This window comes from Mustela lutreola, chromosome 4, assembly GCF_030435805.1.
Source record: "Mustela lutreola isolate mMusLut2 chromosome 4, mMusLut2.pri, whole genome shotgun sequence".
Lineage (NCBI taxonomy): Eukaryota > Metazoa > Chordata > Mammalia > Carnivora > Mustelidae > Mustela > Mustela lutreola.
In genome coordinates, this window is record NC_081293.1 from 77716848 (window position 1) to 77739280 (window position 22433).

The window sequence follows — 22433 nt, forward strand, 5'->3', positions numbered from 1 at the left end:
CAGAATAATTACTTTTTAAGTTATTCCCTATAGTTTTCTATATTGTTTGAATTTTAAAAATAGAACTGTGGACATTTTTCAATCTATTATGAATTTTAATTTTGGCTATGACACATTTTCTATTTGGCACAGGTGTTGAAACGGGATGCTTCATTTTCTTTATCCAAAGATTGGAGTTTGGAACCAGATAATCTATAATGTTACATATTATAAAAGAAGAATTCAAACTGCTTTTGATTTAAATAGGAGGCCTTTCCTTGTCCTCATTCTAAAGGACATGAAACCAGATGTTATAGAGAAGTAGAAGAAGTCAAATTACACAACTCTTTTATAGCTGAAAGTAAAGTACTCTAACCAAAGGTACTTATCTTTTAAATATTTATTTATTTATTTGAGAAAGAGAGAGTGGGAGGGGCAGAGGGAGAGGGAGAGAGAATCTGAAGCAGATGCCTCCTGAGCAAGGAGCCCAACATGAGGCTTCATCTCAGGATCCCAAGATGATTACCTGAGCTGAAAGCAAGAGCTGGTTGCTTACTGAACTGATGCACCACCCACACATCCACAAGTGGTGCTTTTTTAAAAAAGATTTTATTTACTTATTTGACAGAGAGATAGAGATCACAAGTAGGCAGAGAGGCAGGCAGAGAGAGAGGGGGAAGCAGGCTCCCTGCTGAGCAGAGAGCCCGAAGTGGGGCTCGATTCCGGGACCCTGAGATCATGACCTGAGCCGAAGGCAGAGGCTTTAACCCCCTGAGCCACCCAGGAGCCCCCACAAGTGGCACTTTTTAAATCAAATCTTGTAATGTCCAAGTAAGTCAATATGTCATAAAATTAAAGGCCACAGATTTGTTCTTGATATAACAGAACAGACAGAAAAATGTATAATGGTATGAACAGAGAGCAGAATTCAACAAATGTGAGAACAGTTGATCTCACTCCCTCACTGACACCTTCGTCTTGAAAAGCACAAGCTTCATGAGACTGGGATGGACTCCCCGTCTGTGGAATAGGGCCACTGGCATGACACAAGCTGGGGGGTGGGGAGCAGATAAAGCAAGAAGACAAAAAAAAAGACATCTTCTCTATATAGACACCATCTGCAATAGATTTTTTTGTAAATATGCCCGCTGGCTTCTGAAATAATTGTGGCTAAGTGACCAGAAAGATAAGGTCTTTCAGAAATTTCTTCGGGCTTTGTAGTACAAAGTGTTCCCTGAAATGCAGTTCAAGGCCAAGAGTATCAATGCCTGATGACACTGGACCTTGGAAGAAGCTACAGCCTAATGCGGAGAAAAAATTATTTTGACAACCTCTAATTTTCTTGTGCTCAATACGTTCAAGACATAAGGGAGTTAGAGCATGAAATATTATTGATATGTTTAAAAAAATAGAGAATACGCAGAATGTTACTTTGGCTGTGTGCCCAACGAGCAGTTCTCAGGAGAAAGCAAGCGGCACGTTCATCTTTCTACATTTGGAGTTGGAAGGTCACTGGGAGACCACTGCAAGCATGGGGAGAAAGAATTGGAGGCCCAGAAAGTTTAAGGAGTCACCCAAACACAACAATGAGTTCCTGGTTCTGGGTCCAGGAGGAGGCACACACAAGGGTCACTTCTAAGGAGTCCCTAGGTGGGGGGGGGGGCAGGACATGCACTGGGGTACAGCAAGCACTTTCCACATGTCTGTTGGCGGTGACCCATGGATCAGCGAGACAGCAACCATTGCCTTTGCGTGGACATCGGAGAGGAGACAGCCAACTGTCACTCAATAGGCTATCTCGTGCTCAAGTCCAATCTCCCGCAAAATGGGAGAGGACAGAGGCAAGTTCATGGGTGACCATTCTCAGGGCAGCTGCAGCCCCCTTATCATTTCACCAGAAGACAGCCGTGAGGGGCATCTTTTAGTTAAAGCTCCCATGCTGAGCCGGCAGGCTTCTCCTTTCCCCCTGGCTCTCATCCACAGACGAGCCATCCTCAAACACCATCGTTTCCTTTCTGTCACTCCCATAGGCAATAGTGTGTGAAACTCAATCCATTTCTACCCTGGGAAATTAAAATACCTGGGTGCATTTAGAGTGAATATCCTTATCTTTTCCCAACAACGAAAGTACCATATACACACTAATATGTTAAAGGAAATTTGAGCATATTTAAATGGAGGGTGAACTAGTTTCTAAAAAAAATCAGAGTGAGGACATAGGAAAGCAAGCCCCAAAGTACACGTGAACATGACCATGGACTGCCGATTCAGCGCTGAGTTTCCTGGAGAACTGAATGGAAGAGAAAAGAATCAGAAGTTTTCAGTTGTCCCCAAGATGATAACAACCGCTGATCGAAGGAAACACAGCTTTTCCTAATATTGGGGTCTAAGGTTTATCGTGACACGGAGGTCCACATACCGGCACCACTTCTGTGAGAAGCTGTGTTGTGGCATTCACAGATTGTGTCCCTGCCCCTCAATTAGTGACGTAGCATGCCTGCTCTCCAGACATCGAAAATTTTTCATAACCTGACCCTCACATCATTCAAGACTGCCGCTCCCGTTTCCAGGCAGGCGCACGCCCTTGCCCTCCTCTGTCCCCACACTCCCCTCTACCTTTTCCAATGCTTCACACCATTAAACGGGTGTTGAAATGGGATGCTTCATTTTCTTTATCCAAAAGAAAGCCAGGAAAAATGGGCCAGATTATTATACAAAACACCATCTTTCCCCAGGATTCTTAACATTTTATTGCTCAGCCAATCTCAACACACCAGGTAGGGGATTCTTGACCCAGCTGACTCGCTGTCTGACCCTTTCTGTAGACTCTGGGCTTCTCGGCTCTGTTGGAAGCACATATACCATGAAAAAATTCCTCAGGAACGAAGGGGATATCAACACATTCTCAGATGAAAGAAAACTAAGAAAGTTTGTCACCACCAGACCTACCCTAAAAGAATGTTGAATGAAGCTCTCTAAATAGAAAAGAGATGCTGTCATTTGGAACTTTGAAACCTCAAGAAAAAGGGGAATGGTCAACAAACAATATGAGTACACACAAAAGGGTTTCCTTCTCCTCTTGGATTTTCTGAATCGTGTTTAATTGTTGACACAAAATATTATAATTGTTTGAGTCTTAACATATGTAGAAGAAATATTTGACAATTGTATTACAAGAAGAGAAAAGGAGAATGTTTCTGCATTCCCTCTGGACAGATAACATGGTGCCACCAGTAGGCTGTTAGGAGTTATTACAGACCATGTACCACCTACCGCAGCCCAGGGGAGCTGTGCAAAAGGATAAACTTAAAAACACTTTGAGTAGTTTATAGCAGCAATGGCCATGGTTACCAAACTGTGGAAAGAACCAAGATGCCCTTCAACAGATGAATGGATAAGGAAGATGTGGTTCACATACACTATGGAATATGATGCCTCCATCAGAAAGGATGAATACCCAACTTTTGTAGCAACATGGACGGGACTGGAAGAGATTATGCTGAGTGAAATAAGCCAAGCAAAGTCAATTATCATACAGTTTCACTTATTTGGAACATAACAAATAACAAGGAGGGCATAGGGAGATGGAGAGGAAAAGGGAGATGAGGGAAATTGGAAGGGGAGGTGAACCATGAGAGACTATGGGCTATGAAAAAAAAATCTGAGGGTTTTGAAGGGGTGGGGGGGTGGGAGGTTGGGGGAGCCAGGTGATGGGTATTATGGAGGGCACGTATGGCATGAAGCACTGGGTGTGGTGTATAAACAATGAATTCTGTTACACTGAAAAAAAATTAATAATAAAAAAAAAGCCTAAAAGAAAACTGAGAAAATCAAAATGGAGTCTAGAAATTATTCAAGTAAACCATGGGAGAGCAGGAAAAAGAAAGCAAAAGCAAAGACAAACACAAAAAAAATATCAAAAAGCAGATTTTAGCCATCACATGTCAAGATGATGTTAGTATAAATGGTTATAAATGCTCAATTAAAAGACAAAGATTGGCAGGTGGGTTAGAAAGCATGATCAACTGTATGCCACCTACAGTAAACTCCCCTTAAATATAATAATGCAGGCACTTTAAAAAGAAAAGGCTATACCATGCAGACACTAACCAAAGGAAAAGAGTAGCTGTATTAGTATCAGATAGGGCAGACTTAACAAGAAGAAATGCCTGGAGACGGGGACGTTAAATAATGATAAAAGGGTCAATCTACCCAGAAGCAGAATACACATGTTTTTTTCCCCAACAGCTCACAGGACATATACCAGGATAATCCATATATTGTGATATGAAGTAAATCTCAACAATTCAAAAATAATTGGCATTTTTCAGGGTTCTCTCCGGCTGTGGTAAAATCTGACCTCCATGACAAAAATCACAGGCCATTCTCTGAACACTTGGAAACTATATAGCACCCTTCTGAATAATACGTGGGTCCAAGAGGAAATCAGGAAGGAACAAGACAGAAAATATGATTGACTGAGAAGAAAAACATACAACATTGAAATCCGAGAGACCAATGAGAGCAAAGCCAAATAGCCAGCATCCTAAGACTAAAGGCCTATGTTAGAAAAAGGAGAGTCTCAGTCAGAAATCTACAGCTCACATCTCAGGAGCCAAGGAAAGGAAGAGCAGAGCAAGCAGGAAAAAGGAAATAATAAAGAGCGAGAATTCATGTGATTGCAAACAGGAAAATTACAAGGAAATTCAATGAAACAAGGAGTTGGCTCTTGGAAAAGATCAACAAAATTGACAAACATCTGGAAAAATGAACAATAAAAAAGAGAAAGTACCAAGAACCAATATCAGGTATTGGACAGGGGTAATCACTACAGACATTGCAGACATTAAAATGTGTAATAAAGAAATAATCTGGAAGACCCTACACAATTAAATTTGACAGATAAAATGAATGAATCTCTCAAAAAAAAAAAAGCACAAGCACAATTCACCCAATATACCAAAAGATAATTTGAAGAGCTTGAAACTACTAAATAAATCCAATTTCTAATGTAAAACTCCCAAAAAAGAAATAGTCGTATCCAGATGGTTTCATGAGAGAATTCCACCAAATACCGAGAAATGAAGTGAATACAGTCCCTGCAGGTAAACAGAAGAGGATGTGACACCACCTAAGTCATGTTATGAAAGCAGGGTTACTCTGATTTTGAAACCAGAAAGACAGAACAAAAAACTGTGGACAGATATCCTCATGAACATGCATACAAAAAGCCTTAAAAGACATACAGTTCTCTGTACTCTACAACAGCATGTGGACATAATAAAGAGATTCATACGATAGAAAAATGAAACAAAAATCTTTCATTAGTCTAAAGCACTAGGGTCATGAAAAAATAGCTAATTTTTGTTTTTGTTTTTGTTTTTTACATTTAAGACACAGTCACAGATTATTATGTGTATGCTTATACTGGGTCAGTGTGAGAGGAAATATATCAAAATAAATCTTTTCCTGCTGTTAAGTAACCTATTTTGTGTAATTGGATAACTGAGTAACCTAAATTCAGAAAAAAACAAGGCAAACAGACTCTTAGTGTAGACTTGCTGATTATGGAGGATTATGGAGACTCGCTAATTTGATTAAGTGAGGCACTATGGTCAGCCCTCCAGAAAGAAGTGTCCTAATCTTAGTGTAACAGAACCATGAATAGCAATTAACCAAAAACAAGAACAATGTATATATTTCCATTTGTAAAATGAGAATATTTTCAAGCTCACAGAGTGGCTGTGGGATTATGTGAGGCAATGGGCACAACATAGAATAATGCCTACCCCCCCATGCTGTCCACATACTAATGCCCAGAACCTAGGGATGGTTCCTTCCACGGAAAAGGGGTTTGCAGGTGTAGTTAAGTTAGGGATCTTGAACTGGAGACATTATCCTGGATGACCGAGGTGGGAGCCAGGTGGGTCAGAGTTATGGAAAGATCTAGGATGAGGGAATCCAAGGTTGGAATGAAGCTCTTTCAAGACAGAAGAAGGGACCACAAACCCAACTATGCAGGCAGCCTCTAGAAGCTGGAAATGTCCAGAAAACAGATTATCCCCGAGAGCTACCAGAAGGAAAAACAGTCCTACCAACACCTCCTCAATGGGAAGGTAACTCATTGTTGTTATTTTAAATACCTACTTTGCGGTAGTTTGTTACAAATGCAATAGGAAGGCAACACAATATGTAGGCACAACATTTTGGACCAAGATGGGGTAACAAGGAACAGATTTACCCTCTCAGGGGAAACCAGAAAGAAACAAAACATAGGAAACAATGGTATTCAAAATGTTGTCTGTTAGGTGCCAAAGAGTGTTGATCCCAGAGCCACAGGAAACAGAAAGGGAGAGCCCTCCAGGGACCTGGGCTTGCTGGCTGCTTTGGGAGAAGTTGCAGATGCGATGCGGGGAGGGGTCAGTGGGGCAGAGTCAGGGAGTCCAGTGTGGCTGGGTGCCCGAAGCAGGCTTCTCTGGAGGAGACATTTGCATGGGGGTGTCCCTGTGAGTGTCTGAGCACAGCGGCTGCACACCACGAATCCTCTGTGTCACCCATAGGAGCCAACACATCCACTGTCCCCTCCATGGGCAGGTACCGAAGGAGGTGCACCAAGATGGATGCCATTGCTGACAACAATCACAAAAGGCTCCACGGCGTTTTCTATCACGGAGCCCATGAAAGTGATTTCTTGAGAACAAAGGGACATGCAGTTCCTCTCTCAGTAAGAAGGATTTGTTGACCTTCACTTTTGGGGGAAAAAATCCAACTTTCTTTTAACTCTCAGGAAAAATACCATTCAGTGAAACTGTGAAGTTAATAAAGAAATACACCTTTAAATGTCCAGCCCTCAGCAACCAGGTCCTTTATCTTTGGGAAGGTGAGAAAGGAAGGTGAGAAATCATGGTTAGCTGCTTTGTTCTCACTTTGAAAGAACACCAGGTTCATAAATATTAAGCTCAAGTGGCAGGCGGCAGGTGCCCCGAACTTCTGGAGGCGTATGTCATTGCCAGAGCAATGCACTGCTCTGGGTGCAGATTATTCCAGATGATTTATACATATTCGGAAACTCCCTCCAGAAGAGTCTGAACCAGGGATGACAAATGTCTCTACTCCTTCTTGGAACAAAGCAATATGTGTCATATAGTTGACTTCTCCCGTTGTTTTCTCTGGCATGAGCATCCTTTCACTGGATATAATATTCTCGAAAAATAAACTATGGGACTCTGCAAAAAAATGCAGGTGATTAAAATTCCCCTGCACAGTTACATAGTTATGCACTCATAAAGGGGTCACTGAATATTCTGGAAAATATTAGATAGAAACAGGGATATAGGATATTAGATAGAAATAGGGATATAACATATATTCAGGGAATATATATATATGTGTTATATCTGATATCTGATAGATTCATGGAAAACAATTGCAGGGTCTTTTCTACTTCTTAAATTCTTCAGAGTACAAACTGGACCTAGCACGATTTTATACTTTTCTGTTATCAGTGTAAACTCAAAATACTAAAAATATAGCACCACAAATATGTAGGATGGGCACATGCAGAAGACTTTGTCTACTCATTAGTGAGGAACAGATGGTGTCATACAGCAGCCTTGATGGTGTTTGAGGGAATGGGTATTTTTAACCATCTTTCAAAAGTATGTCATAATACGACTTCTAGATGTAAAGCAAGCTAATATCCTATAGGACAATAAAGTAATAAAGCAGACTATCCCTTTTAACTTAGAAATCACTTGCATTTCTAGAGGACTCAGTTCTGTAAATTAACATATAACTTCACAGAATCTGGGCTCTATGCATATACTAAGTAGCAAAGTCAACCACATTCTTAGAAAAATAAATGATCCTTGTACATTAACAATGCTGATGAAATAATGCTCTAATGTAACAGGGAAAGGACATGTCCTCTCCTTCAGCTTACTTCATGTTCAGATAAATTTTCTTCACATTGTGCTTCCTACCATCCCTGGGCAATGTCACCATTCAGTAAACTTATATCACAGTTAACTTCATTATGTCATAAACAAACTTAAAAAAAAGTGGCAAAAATCCATAACTAGTGGACACAGAACGACTTTACAACATTCCAGTGCTATTGGACTCATTTAAACGTATATGGAAAGGACTCTTCCTGTCCACTGGTCTTAGATGATCGGTCTGGCTGAGTTCGCTTGTAACATGACTGTCCTCCATCCTTAATTTTTTATTCAGCTTATGTTTACAAAGGACCAGTATAACTAGCTGCCCTTTCTTGAGTGTCCCCAGAAGCAAGAGCCACAAACCAATGGAAGAGGTTGGCCAACCCCAACAAGGAAAAGCTTTTCCACCAAGCGCAAACACACAGCTCAGCGGAGAGTCCCTAACCTGAGTCACGGAGTTGCTTTGCAGATCCAGTTGTGGTTGGTCCCAGAGGCCCCCAGGAGCATTAGGGGCTAGTGTGTGTGAAAAACCCGGGATCTCATTTACACAGGACGGGATATTTCAAACAGCGTGATCTCTACACACAGATAACCAGAAAACCTAGTGCAGAGTCCAGTTCAGAGATACCAAAAAAAATTTACTAATTATTAAGTTTAACATTATTCAATCAAAAATATTTTATTTATTTATTTATTTTTAATATTTTATTTATTTATTTGACAGAGAGAGATTGAGATCATAAGTAGGCAGAGAGGCAGGCAGAGAGAGGAGGGAAGCAGGCTCCCTGCTGAGCAGAGAGCCCCATGCAGGGCTCAATCCCAGGACCCTGAGATCATGACCAGAGCCAAAGGCAGAGGGTTAACCCACTGAGCCACCCAGCTGCCCCATTTCATTTATTTATTGGACAGTAAGGGACAAGACATTGAGAGAGGGAGCACACGCAGAGGGAGCAGGAGAGGGAGAAGAAGCCTTCCCGTTGAGCAGAGAGCCCGATGCAGGACCCTAATCATGACCCAAAGCAAAGGCAGACACTTAACGACTGAGCCACCCAGGTGCCTCTAAATAATTTTTTTTTTTTTAAATCATGGGTAAACGACTCAAGTTTTTTTAAAAAGATAGCATTAAGCATTGAAGTTTCCTTCATCTGAGAACCAGAAGAATGGTGTTACTAAAATAGTGTGGGTTTCTTTCTTTCTTTTTTCTTTCTTTCTTTTTTTTTTTTTTTTTTTTGGAAAACTTCATTCAAGTCCTAACTTATCCATAACAAATCACGTTATTTCTCTCAGCCTCAATTTTTTGATTTTTGAGTAAGTTTATACTGAATATGTTTCTTTGGGGAAAAGCACAGTTAACTTTAAATTGCTATACAGAAATTTGTAGCTATATTTAATTTCTTCCTTTAAGTCCAAACTACATGAAGATCTCTGCACCAAGAGTACATGATCACAACTTAAAAAATCTATCAATCTTAAGAAAATCTATTTGATTTATGTCATAAACAGAAAAATAATGGTTCTTTCAAAGAGCGTATCTCTTGGAAAGCATAATCAGGAGTCAGCTCCGAAACGGCTTCTGATTACAAACCAGAGTTAGCACCTTTACCTTCCTTCTCTTTTTTTCCTTCAAGTTTTTATTTAGATTCTGGCTGGTCATTCTACCATGTAATATTAGTTCCAGGAGCAGAATTTAATTGACTCATCACTTCCATACCACAGCCAGGGCTCATCAGGGCACTTTGTCTCATCTGTTTCTGAAATTTCTAACATTTGCTGCAGGATAAAGGGCGCTGGGGAGAATTCTGAAGCACAAATTTGGGGGTCAAGAGACCATTTTCCTACAGGACGGGAGGTCCGCGCCAAGCCCCACAGACAGGTGCTAGGACTCGGTAAAGGATGTGCAGCCCCCATGGGGGCAGACGGTGTGGCAGCTTAACTGGCTTTCGGGGCTGACATTGTCATCAAATCACTAATCAGTTTTTGGATTTTTTTTCATTCTTATGAAATTCGTTCCACAGGTCATCTGATCTGGGTTGTTCCCTTGAACTCTAAGGCATTGTCCTCACCGAGAAAACATACCCGTGCCTCCTCTGTTGTGCTCCAAGCAAGGATGGAGCTAAGTTCTCACTGTGCCTTTCCTGGTTGGTGTTGTTCTCCTGATTAGTTTGGAGGGAGGGACAGAGGGAGAGGGGGAGAGGACCTTAAGCGGATTGCTTGCTCAGCGTGGAGCCCCATGCGGGGCTGATCTCGGGATCCTGAGATCCTGACCTGAGCCGAGATCCAGAGTCACATGTCCGAAGCCATGACGCCGCTCAGGAGCTCCCCTTCCCTGCTTTTAAACAGATTCCTTCTCTTGATCTCCCTGATATGAGGAAGTGGTGATGCAACATGGAGGCTTAAGTGGGTAGAAGAATAAATGAAACAAGATGGGATTGGGAGGGAGACAAACCATAAGTGACTCTTAATCTCACAAAACAAACTGAGGGTTGCCGGGGGGAGGGGGTTGGGGAGAAGGGGGTGGGATTATGGACATTGGGGAGGGTATGTGATTTGGTGAGTGCTGTGAAGTGTGTAAACCTGGTGATTCACAGACCTGGGGATAAAAATATATGTATATAAAAAATATATGTTTATAAACAGATTCCTTCTCTTGATTTTGCATGTTTTTCTCTTCCTTTTCTAGTTTCTGGAAATAATTGGTGAGAAATATTGATTACGATTATTGATTTAAGGCCAAAGGTTAATACTATACATTATACATACATATACTATATATACTATATATATACACACATACTATACATACTATTCCTCCAAGCACTGCTTTGGTGATGCCTCACAGGTTTCAATTAGCTGTATTTTCCTCTTCATGTAATTAACAATATGTTTTGATTTCTTTTGAGATTTGATTATTCCCATGGATTATTTAGAAGTGTCTTGTTCTATTCTGAAGAGATGTTTCTATCATCTTTCTGTTACTGGTTTCTAGTCCAGTTCCTTTACGGTCTGAGAATATACTTAATGTGACTGCAGTTATGTTCAATGTGTTACGGCTTGTTTTGTGACCCAGAATATATGGTCTGTATCGGTGAACATCCAGGCACACTGTAAAAGATTGTGTGTCCTGCTGTTCTGTGGAGCATCCAATAAAATGTCAGGTAAGTCCAGCTGATTGATGGTGCAGGCTAACCTTTACGTCCTAGCAGACCTCTGTCTACCAGCTCTCTCCAGCTACAGGGGCGTCTGGGGGCCTCAGGTGGTAATTAAGCATGTGCCTTCGGCTCAGGTCACCATCCTGGGATCCTGGGAACTAGCCCACATCAGTCTCCTTGGTGAGCAAAGCAGACTGTTCCTTCCCATATCTAGACTTTTTTCTGTCCTTTTCTATGTACTATTTCATCTTGGCAGTGATTGGTCAGGATTTTTTTGTTCCATGGAAATCTATTATTTTATATTGTATACAAGACAGCAGAGATAGTACATTTTCTCAAGTGAGTGTTGGCTTTAATTCTGGAAAGCAGGAAGACCATCCCCAGATCACTATGACCTTAGGTAGACCTTGGGTTTGCTTTTTAATGGTACACTAACTTCAGATTTGCCTTTACTCCAAGTGTGTGAAGACCAGCCCTAGACTGGAGCCCTTCTGGGGTCTCAACTGAATGCCAGATGTCTTCCCCAAAGCCTCAGCACTCAGGATTGACCCTAACCTTGGCATTGCTGTGGCCTTTTCTGACAAATACTGCCAGCTCCAGCTTCCCTACAGTGAGTACCTAGCAGTCCCAGCATTTTTCTCCTGGCCTGTGCCACCCAGTGTTGGCCCTAGACTTGAGCAGAATCTCTGCACAGAGGTCAAAAGTTTCCTCCGCTTGCCCAGGCCCCCTGCACTGCACTCCCAAACCCAGCCTCCCTGGCCACCTCTTGTTCTGAGGACATTTTCATTCTGGCCATGAGATCGCTATTCCTACTGGAGCCCCACATCCCCATGCCAGCCAAGAAAATGTCTTTGGGAACAAACCTGGATGGATGTAGGACTCATGTTACAGGATTCTTCCTTCTAAGAATTATGATCTTGTATTTTTTTATTGCACATAGTGGGTTTGCATATTTTTCTGTATTCTATCTATCCAATACTTAATTTTTAGAGTCTTTTAAATCATTTCACAAATGGCCCATGGATTGAGACATTGTGAGAATCAGAGCCTTTTCATTACATTTTGGGAATGAAGTAGAAATCTTTTGAGGAGGGACTGATAAAAGATGAAATATCCCTCCACAATTCACGCTGGTTACATGGCACAATGGACCATGGTGACGGCTTGGCCGCTCAGTGCTGGGGTCTGGCACTGGGTTTTGTCATTTCTGTGTCGTGTCCTGTCCCTAAAGAACACATATTTTTAAGAAGACTTAATTGTTTTTCTTACAGTCATTCAGAAGATATCCTGACTTCCATACTATCACCCTACAACATGAACAACAGGAAAGGGTTAAAACCCTGCCCCCTGCCCCCTGCCCCAGCTTGTCAACAGGGCAAGCAGATTGGAGAAGACTTACTCCCACTTGTGTTTGGAGCATTTGACCTGCTCTTCTGTTGTTTTCAATGGGCAAAAGGACAGTTTCATAAGAAAGAGAAATCCCAAGATCTCCGGTCATTTTCTTCTAATCTGTCCCTGACTCCAATAAGTCATCTCTGAACATATGAATTTTAGGCCTGGCAATTGAAATGTTGACTCGTGGAGTCAAGATTGAACCAGAAAATATATCTCAGAAGAGCTGGAAATAACTCCGTGACTATAAGTGTGATTAGTTATCTGCACATTCAGAACACTACCAAAGATTGTGTGAGGTTTTTGTGGACAAGACATTTCAGGTCCATCAGGAACTTTCAGTGAAATAGCCTAATGCAGAGTAAATTAAAAATGAATCATCTTCGAGCATAAAATCGTATTTATTCTCTACCAACTATACCAAAATAGGGATGACATAAAAGAACATTTATTTAGGAAAATGCCCATGACATCATCTTCAAAGAAAAACAAAAATATAACACGGGACAATATTTCATTTGTTAAAATAATTTTGTGAAAATTGAGTTCTGTATTTTCCAACACAGGATTTTCATTAATTGTCATTTTTTTGGTCAAATTTAATTTTATCCCATACTTCCCAAATTATATAAAATGACATGTGTTTACTTTTGTTTTGATCCAAAGTGAGAACATTTACTTTTTTCTTTTAAAGACATTTTAAAAATAGAAGCTGGTTTAAAACACTGTGCTAAGTGAAAGAAGCCAGTCACAAAAGGCAGGATACATATCCCATTTATGTGAATGTCCAGAACAGAAAAATCTGTAGAGAAAGATAGTAAATGAGTGGATTCCAAGGTCTGGGGGTGATGTTCTTGGTGATTGAAGAGTGCTATGTATATGAACTATATGTCTCTTAAGGAAAAAAAGTTCAAGTAAAATTTTTTAGAAAATGTATTTTAGTCATTATTTATTGATACCCATTTCTAATCTGTTTCTTTAAAAAAAAAAAAGGTTTATTATGATATAATCTAAAAATGGGGCACCTGTGTGGCTCAGGTAGCCGAGCATCTGACTCTTGATGTTGGCTTGGGTCGTGAGATCAAGCCCTGAGTGAGGCTCCAGGCTCTGTAGGGACTGTACTGGGGATTCCTGCAGAAAAGGCAACCAGATGCAGGAAGTGGATTGAATCAGTAGGTCATCTGGGGGAATATTGTTACCTTAATACTATTGATCCTTTGAGAAATACGGAATTTCCTTACATTTATTTAGGCATTTGATTTCTCTCCGTCGTGTTTTGTGGTTTCAGTATACAAGTCCTGTGTTTCTCTTTATTCACGAAGTGTTTTACTGTTTTTGATGCTATTGTAAATGGAATTATTTTCTCAATCTCATTTTAGGAGCGTTCATTGCTAATGTGTGGAAATGCAATTGATTTTGTTTTGTTGATCTCGTTTCCTGAAACCTTGGTGAATTCACTCATTAGTTCTAACAGATTCATGTTGGACTTCTGGGATTTTTATGCATAAAAGTTCATGTCTTCTGCAAAAAAAAGACAGCTTTTTGTTTGTTCTCCCTTTCTAGTCAGCAAGCTTTGTACCTTTTTTTCACTTGCCTAATTGCCCAGGATAGAATCATTAATAGAGTATTGGATAGTGTGAGATCTCCTACTTTGCCCTGTTCCTCATCTCAGGAGAAAAGCACTTAGGCTTTCACCACCAACTATGGCATTTTCTTTGGAGTGTGTGTGTGTGTGTGTGTGTAGCTGTCCTCTATTAAGCTGAGGAAATTTTCTTCTTTTTCCCAGTTGGTAGAGGGTTTTATCATGAAAGAGTGTCGGATCCTGTCAAATCCCATTTTTGTGTGTGTCTGTGGAGAGACTCCTGTGGTATAGGACCTTCATTCTGGCAATGGGGTCTGCAGCAGTGACTGACTTCCCGATACTCAACCACTGCGGTGTTATTGGGGTAACTCCCACCGCGTTGGTCATCTGCAGCCCAGAGCTGTGGTAAGGGGGTGTTCAGACTTTCTTGGGCCCTGAATCCAGTAGGAATAGTTCCCCTCCCCTGCCCCTGCCTGCAGAGTGGGTGAGATGGGAACCACCACTAGACTGCTGAGCCTGCTGTTAGGTCCTTCTGGAAGGTTCTTCTGCCAGGCAGAAGGGTGGGTTGTATGCCACCACCTCTGCCAGCCTGAGCATCAATAGACAGCAATAAACAAATGCTCCTTAATTTATTGCCTTCTGACCAAATCCAGAGACTCTGAATGCTTGTCTTTGCTAATTTTCATCAGTCTCACAAGTGTCTCTCTGGAGAAGCAGCCTGCCCGAGCTCCTTACACTGTCACCTCAGATGCCCCGATCATCACTTATTCTGTCCAGGACTAAATCTTGAGCTCATAGATATTTTATTGTCTCCTCACACCTCCTCCCAGCAATGAATATTTGGTTTCTTGTGGTCCGGAAAAAGACCATAGATTTCTGTCGTAACTAGATTCTAAGACACTGCTAAATGGGAGGCACAGAAAAGACTTAAAGTTAAAAAGATAATGAGATGATGTTGCATTAAAATGAGGACATTGATTGAAAGATTATCCCTACATTAAATTTTAAGATACCTGTTATATCATCAAGGAAACATAGTATTTTTTTAAACAGGTCAGTGAGTAGTAATTTCCAATGTCAAATTTCTTTGAGTGCCTGCAAAGCAGAAGATAGATTGATAAAAGCTTCCTCACAACCAGCATGCCTGCCTTTGTGCATGGGTTTGTGAGCTCTGAGAGGGCAGCAGAGCATCCTTACTCCAAAGCATGTGTAATGAGAGGGACCATGCGAGGTGGCTGGGTGAGGTCGCATCAGCTCACACAAATGAACAGACCAGGCTGCAGAAAGGTCATTCTGAAAACCCACTTGATGACCCCATTTGTCCTCCTCTTTATGAATATGCAACTGTAATTCCTTCTGTTCTAAGTCATTTAAGAAAAACATAAAAATTCAGGACATTTCTTTTAAAATAGAACAAGCATAAAAGGAAAGCAATGCTCAGAGCACTGGGTTGTTCCGAACACAGGTGAGACTCTTCAAGCTAGTTACAACGGCTTCTGGGAGAAGCACAGAAGACCGTGTATGCATGTGTGTGTGTGTGTGTGTGTGTGTGTGTGTGTGTGCATGTGTATGTGTATGTGCAGTATCCTGCACTTTGAGACCACGCCCACACCTAACTGTGGCAGACCCTGACGTCATGTAGGACCTGCAGCCCGTTTGCAGGGACTACCCTCCCAACACACACACACACACACACACACACACACACACACACACACAACGTTCTCCATCATGGGTCAGTGTCCCGTCCGGCACAATAAGCTGGTCAGGCTGCATCAGGGTGGAAACAGAAAGGGTCTATGACAAGGCAAAGAGCTCTGTTTTGGAGGCTCTGGTTTGTTCCTGTGCTGTGAACAAGGCTGACTATACCACAGTGCTCCTCCACTCTCTCAGCCTGACTGTTTCTCACCGTGTCTCCTCGTTCTCCCTGTTCATCTGATTACTGTTCATCTGATTACTGATGGCTTCCCTCCCTGGTTTTTGACCCCTCTGCCAAGTCAGGACCAACCAGAGAATGCCAAGTATGTATCCTAGCCAAACACCTGGGATGTACCTGCCTGCCTCTGGGTCTCTGCCAAGACATGAGTTAGGACAGCAGATGCCCTTGCAGTAGCTCGCTCTAAATAAGTAGACTTCCTTGTTACCAGTTGGTTGCAATGCTCCTCCCCCCACTCTGAAGCAGCTTGTAGAAGACAAAAAAAAAAAAAAGTAAAGTATGATCTTTGTCGTCCACTAACCCTGACTCCATTCAAACATTTTTGTGTCAGCGTACACAATGCTGATGAAATAACAGTGCTTGTCCACATCTCCCTGGTGTGTTTAATAAATTAGCCAGCTATATCTAAAACCATGCTGTGAGTTTGGTGAGTACAATATCTGGAGCCCCTAACCATTGTTGTGTGTGGGTTCCATGGGAGGAAGCTAGAAGGTTCTCGATGAAGAGGATGGTCTGCAGCCCTCTGATCTGCTGTGAGTGGAGCATAAGCCATCTGAAGCTGATTGGCTCCAGAGCTGTGAGTTCAAAAGATTGCTCAGGTGATCTCAGAACCCCTTCACACACTTGCAAGAATTGGTGGCCAAGAGAGAGCACCCAGCTTGAGTATGAATATTGCCCTCAATCCATGACCACATTCCTAAACACTGTGAATGTGGAATCAGAGTTGTTCCGCAAGGTAGTATCATAGCCACTCAATAGGAAAGCATGACATCGAGCATTATGTTTCCCTGTGCGTGCCCCACTTTCTGCCTCCACCCACCACACACACACACACACACACACACACCCCAAATCCACATGTCCTGTGCTAAGGTAAGGTCAGTGAGGCATTTGTCTCAGATGCAAACTTTCAGGGGAGGAGGAAGTTCAGAAACTGAGCAATCAAATTAAGAATATTTGATACATTGGGGATGCCTGGGTGGCTCAGTTGGTTAAGCGGCTGCCTTAGGCTCAGGTCTTGATCCCAGCATCCTGGGATCGAGTCCCACACCGGGCTCCTTGCTCGGCAGGGAGCCTGCTTCTCCCTCTGCCTCTGCCTGCCATTCTGTCTGCCTGTGCCCGCTCGCTCTCCCTCTCTCTCTCTCTGACAAATAAATAAATAAAATCTTTTAAAAAAAAGAATATTTGATACACGGTGGGGGGTATTATGGAGGGCACGGATTGCATGGAGCACTGGGTGTGGTGAAAAAATAATGAATACTGTTTTTCTGAAAATAAATAAATTAATTTATTAAAAAAAGAATTTATAAGCTAAAGGAAATGCTGGATAGATCATTTATGGGTTTCTTATTCAGAATTTTACCGGGGGGGGTGGGAGGTTGGGGTACCAGGTGGTGGGTATTATAGAGGGCACGGATTGCATGGAGCACGGGGTGTGGTGAAAAAATAATGAATACTGTTATGCTGAAAATAAATAAATTTAATTAAATAAAAAAATTATATCAAGAAAAAAAAGAATATTTGATACAATCTCCTTAAAACCAAAATTAATGAAAACATCCACAATAAACAAAAGATCACAATTTCAAAGAAAGTCAGGATCCCATCCACCATGTAAACAACCACCCTGCCTCACCTGCTTCCTGCTGGAAAGTTTTATATACAAAAATAGATGGTTCATAGTTTACCAACATTATTCTTCAGAAATGTGTTTCCTTTGCAAATATTGGGAAACGTTACATCCGTGAAAATTTAGAAACACATGGTTTGCTCTGCAAATTAGTACCTAGACACATTCACAAAATAAGATCCTCGATTTGTCAATTCTAGTGTGATAGTATTTACCAATATAAGAATCTCATACATGATAAGAAAACTACGAACATGACCAGTGAACTAGACACCAAGCAGAATTTGAGAATCTTTGAAGATTTGATCTATAATCTTTGAAATAGCACTTCAGGAGTCCACAAGTCAACCCGTTGATCTGGGAGGAAGAAACCCATCAGGTGAATAAACCTTCACACACCGCAAGGTCTTCTTAACATTCATTTATCGCACGAGTGCATCTGTCCATTACATTCCCATCCCTTCCTCCGATAAAGTGCTGAGGACTGTATCTCAGGTTGTCATATCTGAGGCTAACTTCTGTTCACTATTAGGCGGGACAGTCACTTTCCCACACAGACTTTCTCTCAGGAAGGGGAAATTGCCACGACTTACACATTTGACTGTGCCGTGCCTATGTCTACTGCAATTCTATTTCCCTCCAGCGGTGGTTGCTTCTCTTCCAGTTACAGAAGGAGCCCCTTCCTCCTCAACAGGAGAACAGGGTTTCGTGTGGGTGTGGACTTGTGTGAGCCCAATTCCCAGCCTCCTAAATAAAATCAAATTTTTTATCTCTATATTTCTTTTTCCTTCATTTCCCCCCTAGTTTTTGTGGTTTCCTCTCCAATTCATATCTTTCAAAACATGCTACCATGACCAAAAGAACAAAAATAAATCGTTCTCTAACATTGTTAGAAAACAGAATATATCAGTTACTGTCAAGGTCTTTGAGATTTGCATTGTTGAGAAACAATTCTTCACACAGAAAGAAGTAGATGACCATGTTTATGACTGTGACCTTTACAGAGGAGTGTCCTCAAAAGCTTATAAACCCTTCAGGGAACAGTCTAGGAAATTCTACTTAACTCACTTCTCCTCCAGTATGTTTGCTAACTTTTGCTTTTCTGAGTTTGACAAAAACTTGCAAAAAAAAAAAAAATCTGTCAAAAACCCATAGTGATGAGCTGTCTCCACAATACAAGCTTCCTCTTGTGAATCAGGACGTTTGAATTTGGTAATAAGGAACTACAAATCCTAAAAAGTGGCAAATTGCATTAATGTCAAATACAAAGAGTCATGATAAGAATCTGGACCTAAAAAGACTCAAATAGCCGTGTGATCTGAATGCCTCAATATCTACCTCTCTGTCTCCACCTTCTTCCACCTGTCCTACTTCCTAGCCAGGTGACTCTTGCCCTGACTTCTTTGTCACTTTTCTCCGCTGCTCAAAACTCTCAAAGATACCCCATTGTGCTCAATGATTAAAATTAAGTGTCTTTACCTAACAGACACAGCCATGTGTTCTCTGGTCCTAATCTCTTTCCTGATTTGTGGAGTGAAGCAACCAACATGTTGCTGAAAATATAGGAAACCAAGGTGGGTGAAGCCGTATGTCAAAGTATGAGCACAGTAGGAATTTGCAATATAACAGAACTTGTGCATTAATAAACTACTTCATATTTTTTCCCTCTATGGGGTTTTCAGAAAAGGAGCTCCCTTCTCATCGTTCTTTTTCACTTCACCACACCTGTAAGTGTTCTGCACTCTTCCAGGCAGTGACTGTCAACCTAGGATTACAGAAAGATATTTTACATGGGGAACTAGTGCTATTATAGATCTAGAAAGAATAAAAATCTTTCCTATGCTATGTGACTCGGAAAATATTTTCTCCCACTCTGTGGGTTGTCTTTTAATCCTTTTAACATTATTTGTTGCAATTAGTAATTTAAAATTTTACGGATGTTAATTTATCACCATTTTCTTTTATAGGTTGTTTTTTGTTATAGCTGAAAACTCATACAAAAGGTAAGGTGAGCATATTTTCTCTTATATTTTCTTCTAAAGGTTTTGTAGGTTAATATTGTACATTGAGGCATATAATCCATTTATAGCTAATTTTTTTTATACAATGTGAGGTGTATATCGATGTTTATTTCATTGCATATGCACATCTTCTTATTCCAACAACATGTGTTTAAAGGAGTATCTTTCTCCTTTGAGTATCTTTGAACCTTCCTCAAAATGAGTTGACCACATATTGTAGGTTTGTTGTCAGACATTCTATTCTGTCCCTTGATCTACATGTGGATCTTTTTGCCATTAACATGATATTTTAATTGTCATAGCTTTAAAGTCAGTTTGGAAATCTACTAGGGTAAGTCCTCCACCTTCTTTTTTTTTTTTAAAGATTTTGTTTATTTATTTGACAGAGAGAGAGATCACAAGTAGGCAGAGAGAGAGAGATGGGGAAGCAGGCTCCCTGCTGAGCAGAGAGCCTGATGCAGGGCTCCATCCCAGGACCCTGGGATCATGATCCAAGCCCAAGGCAGAGGCTTTAATCAGCTGAACCACCCAGCTGCCCCTCTTTTTCTTTTTTTTTTTTTCCATCAATTTTTTGGCTATACTATTCCCTGTTCCTTCCCATTATTTTAGAATCAGCTTTTGAATACATACACTCTTGCCAGGATTTTGTATAGAATTTTAGTGAAGTGGTACATTACAGTAGAGAATATTAGTATCTTAACAGCATTTAGTCTTCTAAACCATGGCCCCAGAATATCTTGACAGATTTCAGGTCTTATTTGCTTTCTGATTTCTATACTGATTTTGTTAATTTCAAATGCGATGTGTTTAATTTTTAGTGTTCTATTTCTAATGGAATTCCTTTTAATTTAAAATTCTAATTGTAAAGCATAAGTACATAGAGATATGTCTGGATTTTTTTTTTTTTTAAATATTGATCTTGTATCCTGCTACCTTGCTAAAATTACTTTTCGTATTAAGAAATTTTTGGTAGATTATTTAGATTTTATATGCAGAAAATTATGTTTTATTTAATTCTTTGCAATTTTTATGCCTTTTATTTCTTTATTTTTCTTTATTGTATAAGCTAGTAATGTGTTGACATGGGTACAACACGATGATACATTATTCAGAAGAAGAAGGAAGTTGTAGAGTGAGGTAAATTGTACCCTACCACCTATGCACGTTTTAAATATGGGGAAAATGATACTACTCTGTGTGTGTGTGTGTGTGTGTGTGTGTGTGTGTGTGTGTGTGTATTGGGTTAGGAAATTATTCAGGGTCCCAGAATAGTCACCGATGGATTTTTGGTATGCAAGGAATATTTTTAAATGAAAGGGAACTTTTACTATCTGAGGCCTTCCATGTAAACACCTCAGTAAGCCACAGTGAGCCACTGTCCCCTTCTCAAAGGGCCTCTGACCACTTCTCAACAGTATCCACAGATGACAAAAATGTCTTTGGCAGAAATGCTTTTCTAACTCACAGGCCTGAAATGCCCTGCAAGTACACGTAGGATGGCAATTACTCCCCTAAAATTGTTCTGGATGCAGTCCTTTCATCCTAAAATTGTTTAATTTGTTTGGTTTTTATCCAGAATTAAGTTAAGCCTTCCCATGTTTGATATCTGGCACTTGTACCGGCTTCCTACAAAGCAGGAAGGGATTCATAACTGACCCCGTGTCTTTAAAAAACCTAGTAAGAGCAGCGATGCAAGGGGTAGACTCTGTTCACTGTGGCAGGACACACTCACCCCGGCCTGCTGGGGGCCTCGAGGTGACACTCTCACGGAGAGGAAGGACAGCATCCGTCCATGACAGGAGGATGGATGCTCGTTCACTGGAGCAGGAAAAACACAGCCCACTTTTTTATTTATCTGTTATTAAGTGTCTCAGATGAACTACAGGTAACCAGAGTTCCTTTTATTCTTGGATGGTCAACTTTTGACCATTTCAAAAGCTATCACAGTTTCTTCAATGACCAAAACTGGCTCAAAAGTGAGAAAATCTCATTAGCGAACGCAATTCCAACTGTAGTTGTAGGCACAATTGAACAGAGATGGCTCGACTGCCAATTCTTCAGAAACGTGCATCAGAACATCACAGGGGAAAATCCACGCAACCGGACACGTGTAGCTCAGAAACATGGAGCACAATGGACAGAGGCAAAGGCCATCCCGCACCACCGTCCAGCCGCCCGAGGTGCCATTTTCAGAGTAAGCAGATTTACCAAAGATGTTCCAATTACAGAACTTGAACAAACCCAGGATTGGCCAACTTCCGATGTTTTCAAACTGGCCTTTGCCACAAACAAAGAAACAAGCAAATAATACCTCTTTCGTCCAACAATAAGTGAACAACAAAAAGAGATCACATTTATTTTTCTCCAGAATGAACAGATGAAACACTGTCTTCTCTTTGCTTCTGCTTCAGACTGTATAACAAACCTCATTTCTCCCTACCTGCCAATGAGGCTGCAACATTGTCTTTAAAGTATTTTTGTTTCCTTTTTCACATTTTATGACCCAAGGCAGGCTCCATACAACAGGCACATCCATAGCTGAGAAAAAAAGGAAAATGTTTCAAATACTAAATGCTCACCCCAGTCTCTCCTTGAGCTTGTCTCCTACCTTCTTCAAAGGAAGAGTCCATAGTGGTGGCTTTTGTGCAAAGGGTTAGGAGAAGGGAGAGATGTAGATAAAAGCATGCTCCGAGCAAGATTAGATCAGTCCATTGCATTGCTGTAAAAAGCACCCCAAGGTCATTTTGCAGATTAGCAGTCCGAGCTTGGGAAGGGCCCCATCCCAAACTTAGTGAGCATGGGAC